The following is a 10,902-nucleotide window of genomic DNA, read 5'->3' on the forward strand; positions in this document are numbered from 1 at the left end:
ATGTTAACCAACAAAGAAGAGTGCTCAAAAACCTTGATATCGAGTATGGCTTTAAGTGGATATAAAGGAATTACCTATTCAAAATGTCTCCACTCCATCCTAAGAAGGCAGATAAGAAATTTATACTGTAGTTATGGAGCCAAAGATGCCACAATTACTGTAGTTTGACGACACTTTACCAGTAACACCTATAATTGAATCGCGCCCACCCAGTGAAATCAAAAGTCAGAAGGGAGGAAGTTGGAAGATATATTTGATAGATTATCAATATATCGAGAAGCGACTGATCTAAACTGGCTAGTGATCGCGGGAGAAATTGAACACGGTGTACCCATTCGTGATCTAGTGAGGATGCATGACCGAGCGCCTTCAGCTGGGTGAGCCTATTAAAACTAATATGGTCAGCATCCACTATTAATCACTTACAGAGCTAATGAATTTGAGAATATATTTACCGCTACACAGTCCTTTCATTGCAACGTAATAACTGGAATAATTTATACATTATGGAGGTCTAAATCAATGATGTTCATTTACTCTGCAATTACTTTTTCTAACTTGAAAATGTCCTTGAGAGCATCTTACCATGACAAAAACTCACTGAGTATTTGAAAATGAATGAACTGCTTACGTTTTATCCGAAAGATGAACTCACTTCTAAACGATTTGTTCAAAAATTATACGACAATAATAGTTTAAACAGCGGTGATAGTGTACGTGATGTTATCATTACAAATTATGTTTCAGGCGGTATTGCAAGCGTTGAACAAAAAGCCTGTGTGCATCATTTTACTCGGAAAACCATGCTCAGGAAAGACTGAGTTGGCCAAAAGGCTATGTTTAAAATGGAAATTGCAGCTTATTAACGGTAAATGACATTTTAAAGAGTTTACCCTGCAGCGATGGAACTTATAATGGAGAATATCGATAGAGCAACATATAGTGGGAAAGTTATTAGTGAAGTAATGGGTGGTGGTCAGACTTTGGATGAAAAACTAGTTTGTAACTTAATTACACAGAAACTTGAGTCTCCTGAGTGTGCTCATTATGGATATGTACTGGATGATTTACCAACTTTCTCTGAGTCAAGGATTACTATCGAAGATCAAATTGCCTATGTTACATCTTTGAGTCTGAAGCCAGACTTCATTGTTCATATCAAGGTTAGTATGAAATCGAAATTTCTCTGCTCATCATAATTTCATTGTCTTAAAATTCATGGTTCCACACTTCTGAACCGTCGTCATTTACAAATTCCACATTTTAACTCACTTTGTTTCAAGATTCTTTGGTTTCGTTATAGCGCAGAAGAAATTTGAAAGAAGCACCCTAAATTTGTTCTATAATATAACTTAAAAACATAATCACTTGTCGAAGAAGAAAAATGCAGACGATCCAGTTAGTTATTGATTAGACTTGGAAGTTATCCGTTGGACATTTCATGTAGGTTCTCGAACATATTTCCAGAAATAAAGTTAAAGTATGAAGCTTATAAAATCAGTTCTACAGCTTGTGCTGACACCGTGTATTTTCCAGCTAACTTTAAAAAATTAATTATGTTTTAGTACAATGGTTACTTAATATTCTCAATTATGCTCAGTAGACACAGGTAAAATTGGGATCCTTATGAAAATAGCATACAGCTGATCCAAATCGCAATGAGAGTTTGGAAGGTTAAGTGTACAAAATCAGGCATTTGTCTATTGATCATTTTAACCTCACAATTTGTCGAAAAATGTCTAGGTAAAATACAAGTGGGGTAGCAACACAAAACGTTTTCAGGGTTACGTTTTAGAGACGTTCGGTCATTGTCATTTGGATATGGGAACTTTTAGAAGTCCTCCAGATAAGATTCACATTGAATCAAAGACACTAGTTGAAAAACATAAACAAAACGATTGGTAGGACTTGAGAAGCGTTTGAAACAATTGGTTTTACTCCTTCAACTGAAATTGATACTGAGTGGGAAAATTTTCCCTACAGCGTAAAACAGTCTACTCTGGCTGATTTTAGAAAGCGTTATTACCTAAGGTGTATGAGTATGTTACCTTTAACATGGAAAATATTGTTGGACCAAATAAAAAAATTTATGGAAGCATAAAAGTTGTCAGATTTGGATTCTAGCGTTGGTATTTACATTAACACTCAAATTTATTAGATATCTCTTCAAACGTTGAGGCTTCATCCGTTGAGCTAGTCGGTTTAGAAGGATCAAAGCTAATCCAGCTAATATGTCATGTTTTTGTATGGGTTTATAGTTTTCTGTTGATTAGGCGTTATCTTTAGTATTAAAACAGGAAAATATAAAATGTCACAATTATTTTCAGCCTGGGAAGCCAGGAAATTTCTGTTAAAACAAAGTAACGAGTCACGAATGAAGGGCAGCAAAACTTAAATACTGAGGCTGATATTATGAAAGTTGAATATAATCACTGTAAACCGAACGCCTTTACTCTGTGTTTTGAACCAGTCATTATTTTTAACCTATTATTCCAGTTTAGTTTATTCAGTAGTCTTATGTTTTGGCTAACTTTATCTGAATTCTGGGTCTGTTATGTATTGAGTTGATTGGCCTTGTGTCAAGACAAGTGTTGCTTATCCATAAGTTTTTGATGGATAACTGTGTAGGTATAATTCTGAAAATGATCAATTGATGGATTTTTGAACTAAATGAACTCTTTGTTTAGATGTGTTTGTTACTGAACACAAAAAATTTGTTAGCGCATAAACTTAGGATTGACGAATCTAAAAGAAACTAAAATGCAGCATATTCTTGGATCAGCCACAAACAATTTACATAATTTTGAACAATGATAAAGTTTCTAATCCTGATAAAAATGACTAGGCTATGAGATGTCTTAAGTGACTAGTGGCTGTAAAGTTATTCAAGATATCCAGAAATCATCGGTCAAACACAACGTTTTTATGAATGAAATATTCGGATTGGATTCAAAGGTAAACTGATATTAAGGAATTGAAAGGTGATATTATTTAACATTAAGATTTTCCGCATCAATCCAGTATGGAATTTATTCAATATGACGTTTGTGAATTTTCAGTTAGTATAAAAGTTATGTTTTCCGGGTGATTTTGAGTAAACTATACGCAGCATGTGTGTTTTTACGGTAAATTAACGTGTTTTTATATGTGGCATTATTAAGTGTGTGCCGAATAATTATATAAATGAATGTATTTCAGTCTAATGGCGTATTTTGGGAACATACTTTTATATAGTCGATTAATCCTCACTGCATCAAATTCATCTTTCCTTCTTCGCGTCGTGAAGTTATGGTGAATTCTGTTCCAAATGTAGGCATCTGAACCCCCGACACAACAGTAGCAACAAGGCCGTGACGTAAATAATCTATAAAGGACACTGAACTGAAACCAAGCTTATCAAAGTTTTCTACCGATAATATATTATATTCTCCACACTTCTAAAAACGTACTCATTTGGTTCTTATGTCACCAAAATGCTCAAACGTTTTGCTTTGGTCACATTTCCACATATTGTCATATCGTTAGCTTTGAACACATTGTTATTATCGACCTGTAGTATCTATTTGGACATTCAAGAGATTGAATGCAATCAGAAAATGAACTAAAAGTAGGAAGTGAGCCATTTGCCCTTCATCAAGAAGTTTGTTCTCCCATTTGTCCTGGTATTTTATAATAACAGTTAATTCTGAAGGTTTGTGTTCAAGACGATTCATTCATTGTTGAGTCATTCTGCCACAAGACAGCATGCCAGAAAAATGGTTCATTGTATTCTGAAGAAGTGATATACAGGCAAAGAGGGATTTTTATGTCTAGAATAACGCTGATTGCATGAGATAATTAAAGCTTGCTAAGGCATAGTGACGGTAAAATATTTATCACTTGCTAGAATTAATGACAGCTTGCCTAACATTGTTTACATAAACATAAATATCGAAGCAATGAGTAACTCATGAGTGTAATGCCTAGCAAAATTGCTGATGTTTTGTCCGGTAAGCCTGCTTAATAGCGAGATAAAGCGTTTTCAGTAGACGAAAAAGCTTAGTTACATAACGTTTCTGCCTGTTGATACTAAGTTGACATATTGTAACTCTTATTCTAGGATCATAGATACTGCTATGCATAATTAAAAGCAAATTTCTTCTATCAACACGCAATAAAGCTTAGCAAAAAGTATTCACATACCAGACACAGATGGTTTTAGAACCTTAAAATTAAATATCATCGCATAAATCTCCAAGTTATATGGTTTAAAATTCAGTGTATAGGAAACAAGCTATTCAAAAATGTGTAAGTAGTATGATATTTGCTCACTGAAATGGCATTTCAAGCAATCATTATGTAGTCCTGGGAATGAGTTGTTAATAGCTCTTCTGAAACAAAATTACCATTTAAGAATCATGTGATTTATAAACATGTTGCTCATAAATATCTTAGTGACCACTAAGATGGGAAGCTAAACCTTCTCTCTGCCTACATGATTTTAACGGTTCATATTTTTGGTATACATCCAAACAGCATCGATACCGATATAAAGAAGTTAACTTCAAAAACTTGAGGTCGTGAAGTACTAAACTGCTGTACGTTTTGAGTTTAGAATTATGTGTTATTGTATAGTAATGGATCTAAATACTCATCTTTTTAGTTAAATGGTAAACATGTTTTTTTTGTTGTTGTGTAGTTAAGATCTAGAATACTTTATCCAGAGTTTTTGATTTTTAATGAGATCGTACTGAAATGGCGAAATCACTTATCACTGTTAAATTCATTTGTTGGCATAGAAGGAAATAAGTAACAGATGTCTTCAAAATAAATTTATTTCTATTGAAATATCCAGGATTATGCATGAAACATAAGTATTTTCGTAAATGGTATATTAATTTATTGAACTGATATTTAATGAAATATTATAGTACTGTGTTGAACGATATGGCACAGATAATGTAATAAAGGGGATTGAAAAGGGGAAATTTAAACCGTAAGATAATAATTGGGAATTTTAAAAATCTAGTGTTCAGTCTTATTGAATTAACTGGGAATCAGGTAGTGATAACCATATTATTTGTTATAATCCAATGAGTAGGAAAATTGTTTTTCTGACGTCTCGTTACTTAATGTAAGTCAATTCTTTAAAGTAAATAATACTCTAGAGAATCAGCTTACATAAAATAACGAGACGTTAGAAACACAATTTTCCTACTCATTGAATTATAACAGAAAAGATATTTATTATTAACTTTTTACCCGATGCTCAATTTATTTAAAACTATCAAATCCGACATTGGCATTGATACCAACATACTAGGAATCAGGTGTTTGGATAGATTTCTTAATACAAACTATGGATTGGAAAATACAAATTCCAATGTTTTCAATAAGTTATATTGTGAACAGTTGAGTACAGTATATATTAGTTTTAACAAGTAACAGAGAAGTGACTAAACTCACTTCATCAGTGTTACATATCTTTAGTGACGAACATTAATTTTTATAAATACTAAATAATAGCAAATCGTTTTGATTCACAAATAATTAAATGAACTTTAGTCGGCCAAAGTTTAAAAATATCTGTATTATTGGCTTAAAAGAAAAGGTTATAAACGACCTATAATAAGATCTTTTCCTACTTTCTTTTACATTTCAGTTAAATTCCATGACATTTATTAATCAAAATGAAATGATGTTTTTCCATCATTTAAATTCCGTGTTCAATTACTTTAACTTATTGTAGGTGTTCTCCTCTTATCATCTTTCCTAATTAGTCCCAAATTTTAAAGTTATGCAATCAAAATGTTCTAGATATTTTACAATCTTTTGTATAACTGATATTTATATCTAAAGTTTTGTAAACAAAGATATAGTAAATGGGTTTCAAAGTTGTCGTTATTTTTGCTACGTGTTTCTGCTTTTTAATTGATGAGCTTTGAAATATTGCGTAGGATCTTTAATTTTATTGATCGACTTACAAACAGTGGAAACGTACTCAACGTTGTCAAATCAACTAATTGCATCGTAGATTATAATAACAGACATGTTCACATTCATGTAATCAATGTATTAGTCATATTATGATGTAGTTTTTATTAAAAGAACTATATTATACAGTGAATTTCGCTATGACTGTAATTCTTATTGACCATATCAGACTGTGTTACACTGGAAGCGTGCGCTACATGCTGAGATAACATCCTATGTTGTTTTGAAGTAGACTGTCAGTGAATACTGAGAAAAGTTTACTCAAAACAAAAAGGATTAACATTTTACCATAGAAAGCACGTAAGCATAGAGGAAAGAATATGCTAAGCTGACTAGTGGTAACGAAAAACGGGAAAAAAAACTCATTCAAAACCATTAGTACCAACATTTATAGGGGCACGTAAATTACGGAATTTCAGCACGCTAGGGGTTTAAATTTTGCAGCTACACGGAAAAGCCAGCGGAAAAACAAAGAACTAGGCAAGTCGATGGCCATTGCTTGCATAGATAGAGGAATGTTGATTCCTGATTCGTTCTGATTGGTCGCTAATTTAACTGCCAAATTACGAGCCAGATTTGAATTTACTTCTGGTCTCTTACAAATAGCTTAACAGAATAATTAAAATATGTGGAAAATTAGTTTCCGTATAACTTACTACAAATGTTTTTTACTCATATTTTCGTCAACATAGATTCCTCAAGAGGATATCATACGAAGACGTGAAGGACTAAGAATCGATGTTGAAGATGGAACTGTATACTCCAGTCAAAACTATACTGACGAATTAAAAACATTTTGTGAACCTGAAGAAAAATTTACAAACAAAATAACAAAAGTTAAACAAAATAAAACTGAAGAGGATGCAGATGATAGTTTAGATAATGTACTTGAAGAAGATGTTGAAGCTATGGAAGAAATTAATGAAGAAGAGGAAGAAGATCAAATTAATGGAAGAAGTCATCCAGATTTCAAAAAATTAAATAAGAATAAATTAGAATATTTAGTTTCAAGATTGGAAGATAATCCAGAAAAAATGAAATCAGATTTAGAATATCATGAGAAAAATATCGAATCACACATAACTTCTTATGTAAAAATGTTTAATCCATTCAATGTCATTGAATTAGATGGAAATCTAACTCCAACTGAACTGTTTTATGTAAGTAAATAAGCATTTAGATTTCTTTTTATCTTTCCCATCTAATCTAACAAATACATTCAATTTGTCTTATTACAAATATATACTTAATGTTCAAGATACTAGTGATTGTTTTTTATTTGAATTGCAAATGACAGCCACATATTTCAACGACATAGTTGTTTTGATAGAATTATTAGAATGAATAAGGTGATTGAAATGTTTATTTTTTCACAGAATAAACCTGAGAACTCTAACTGAATATCAGTCAGAACTCATGGGAAACAAACTGAAAATATTTAGATTATTTCACAGGTTTATTGAAATTTTAGTTTTCTGGATAATTTTCTTGAATGATATCATAGTATATTAAAATTTGTTCTTATTGTAAACATTTGAACTGGTCTGAGATTGTTTTAGCATATGGTGTTCCTTGAGTACATTTGATATTTAATTGTGCATAAAATTTACATATCGTTTCATAGCTTTACACTCCTTGAATAAGTGATTTATTTCATTGGTTAGTCAATATTCTCATGAATTATGTATAATAAACATTTAGATTACTCAAAATATTCTTATGAGTTAGAGATTATTATTGACTGAAGATGCATCTTTTAATATACTTATACAGATGCATCAATTGAAATAGTTAACACAAATATTTTTTTTTTCTTGATATCTTAATCACTATTAATTTAAGTAAGAGATGCTGACTTGATCATTAAGAAGATGAAATAACCTAAAAATAGTTCGAAAATAAAATTTTTATTAAACTATGAAATGGTTTTATGTTGGTTTATGCTAGTGTTGCTGATATGATATTCTTTAGTGGCCCGAAATCTAACTCCATTTGGATCGAACAAATGACCTTTATTAAATGTTATTGAAAATTATATATCGTCAATCCTCGTATATTTCAATAATATTAAATAACGATCATTAGTCCGATCCAACTGGAGTCAGATTTCGGGCCACTAAAGTGGCTCATACAAAAAAAGTCAGGGTTAATAATTGAATAATTAATAGGGTCAAAATGTGACTCAAGAAGAATGTATAAATTGGCCTATCCAGAAGCTTGAATAAGGTATATGGGCTTAACATAGCAACTGACACCACAAGTCATCTGTTTTTTATACAATACACAATAAAGAAGTAATTAGGTATTTACGATTTTGTATAAGGAGTCTCATGATCTATAGATTAAACATATATCACTTCTATATACTTCAGATCATGAGTCAATTGAATCTAGACCATCATGGAAAACCTGGAAGCATTGGACGGGCGTTTCGTCCCATTGTGGGACTCCTCAGCAGTGCGCATCCACGATCCCGCACTCGCGAGATTCGAATCCAGGACCTATCAGTCTCGCGCGCGGGCACTTAACCTCTAGACCACTGATCAGGCATCCAACGGTCTTACTGTTTAACTTCAACCAATCCACGAAATTGAGCAATAATTCACCAATGTCTTCAGTGAGTTGATATCTCCCAACCGACCTGGTTGAACTCCAATGGTTACTGCTTCTCACTAGAACTCCAGGAAATACCTCATGGAGCCAGTCACTAGTGAACATATGATCATTATCAGAAGAGGGTTTTGTAAAGATTTTAGTAATTTTATAAATTTTGAAGATTTTAAAAGCACTTAAATTTCAGCTTGTTTTATATTTTTGACTTGCAATAGTTGTTTAAAAATTTTATTTTCTATTGCCGTTTATTATTTCAGTCTTATTATATATCTGAATAACATATTGTTTAGGTAAATTATACCATATAGTCTGTACTGTATTGATATTTTTTGTTACAATATGTTTGTTGCAAATCTTTTCAACAAACAGCAAGTTTATATATGATTTAATGGTTTATGCAGATATAATTAATTAAACTCACTGCCAGGAAATCTGTTCTGTAGTTATAATGATGAACTAAGGTTCGTGAAATCAACTAAGTACAGAAATGAGTAATTTTCATAGACTTCAAATACGTCATACGCTGCCTGAAGTTGGATATCGATCATTGTCATTTTCTAACGATAGTGTTTATACTTCGAAAACCTGGATGGTCTGGATTCTATTGTATATTAATGTACAGCCCTAAGCATCTGGAAATAAGCACCACTATTCTTTGATTTTCAGGATTTCACTTTATAATTCCTTGAAGAAAAGTATATTTTATAAGCAAAGATGGATAGTGGCTAACAGTGGAATACGCGATACGAGTTTCGTCCTATTTAAGACCCGTCAGCTGGACGTACCTGCATCTAAGAGTTCATGTTCACTCTGGGATTCGAAACCTGTACTATTCAGTTCAAACGACATCATGTTATCCACTTGCTTTTGAAATGGGGTGAAATTTAAATTCACTGGATTTCACTACTAGCCACTATCCATCTTTGCTTATAATGTTTGGAAATTTAAGCAATATTGAGACAATACGTACAGTATGCACATATGCCAGAAAGAGACTGATCAAATGCAGTCCTGAACATCAACGAGAAGATTCAAGTAAACAATACCAAGTGCATTTCTATATATTTATCAATAAAATAATTTTTGTCAACTCATATTTCTACGCGTTAAATAATCTATTCTTTTTCTTTTAAGAATCTACTGGTTAAATTACAAGGTATGAATTTATATCCATCAGTGGCACCAATAAGATTTTTTGGTTCAACTGGGGGAGGTGAAGAGGAGGAAGAAGAAGTCATACCTGAAGATATAGATACTGAAGAGCTATTTAAAATAGTAGCTACTAAAAAAATGCCTGGTCCAAGGGCTCGTTGGCATAAAAGCCCATGGAAACGTTTATGCCCTGTTGCATTATATGAAGGTCAGCTGTCTATGGGAAAACCAGAATTTACAGTTGGGTAAGTTTCACTGATATCAATTGGTCATACATAAAAATAACTCTTTATTAATATCAACTTTGTTCAGTAGAAATTAGATCATATATTTGATTGCATAATTTTAGGTGATTATCTGTTACTAGAATATCCATGAATGTTATTTTTTCTTCAGGCACATTAACTTACAGTTAGAATAAAAAATCTATTTCAATGAGACTATTATTAATTTCTCAAATGTGAATGCTCTTTTGACCATAAGCATTTGAAAGTGCCCACAGAATGTTTATTCTTTTACAAGAAATATTAACATTTATGTCATAGATCTAAATAGCACAACTCTTATTTACTTAAAAGCCAACATTATCATCGAATTCGCTGTGTCCATTTAATTTTGATATATTTCTTTAGCAAAGTTTTCAATACAACGTTTTGATTAGAAAAGATTTTAAGCAATATTTAGGCAATACGTACAGTATGCACATATGCCAGAAAGAGACTGATCAAATGCAGTCCTGAACATCAATGAGAAGATTTAAGTAATCAATACCAAGTGAATTCAATCTTTCATGCAGTTAGTTCCCTTTATGAATTTAAATAAAGACAGAACAAATATTGATGCAGAATAATATGAATTCATTATATTTCGTGGTTTCTCATCAGCTGCTTACAACCAAATATGCATTAGAGTTTTAGCATTGGGGTAATAAATAGGATGGAACGACTGATATAAGTGAATGTAAAGGATTGGAATAACAAAGGTCATCAATGATAACTATATATACATATACATATATATATATATGGGCAAGGAAAGGTCAGAGGTTATTAGGTATTAGAATGAAGGGTGGCGTAATAGTTGAGGAGTTCAAAGACAGATAAGATCAAAAATGTGATTATTTTAGAGGTAATTAAAACAATTAGGGTGGGTTACGTAATAATA

Source organism: Schistosoma mansoni, chromosome W, assembly GCF_000237925.1.
Source record: "Schistosoma mansoni strain Puerto Rico chromosome W, complete genome".
In the NCBI taxonomy this organism is placed as follows: Eukaryota; Metazoa; Platyhelminthes; class Trematoda; order Strigeidida; family Schistosomatidae; genus Schistosoma; species Schistosoma mansoni.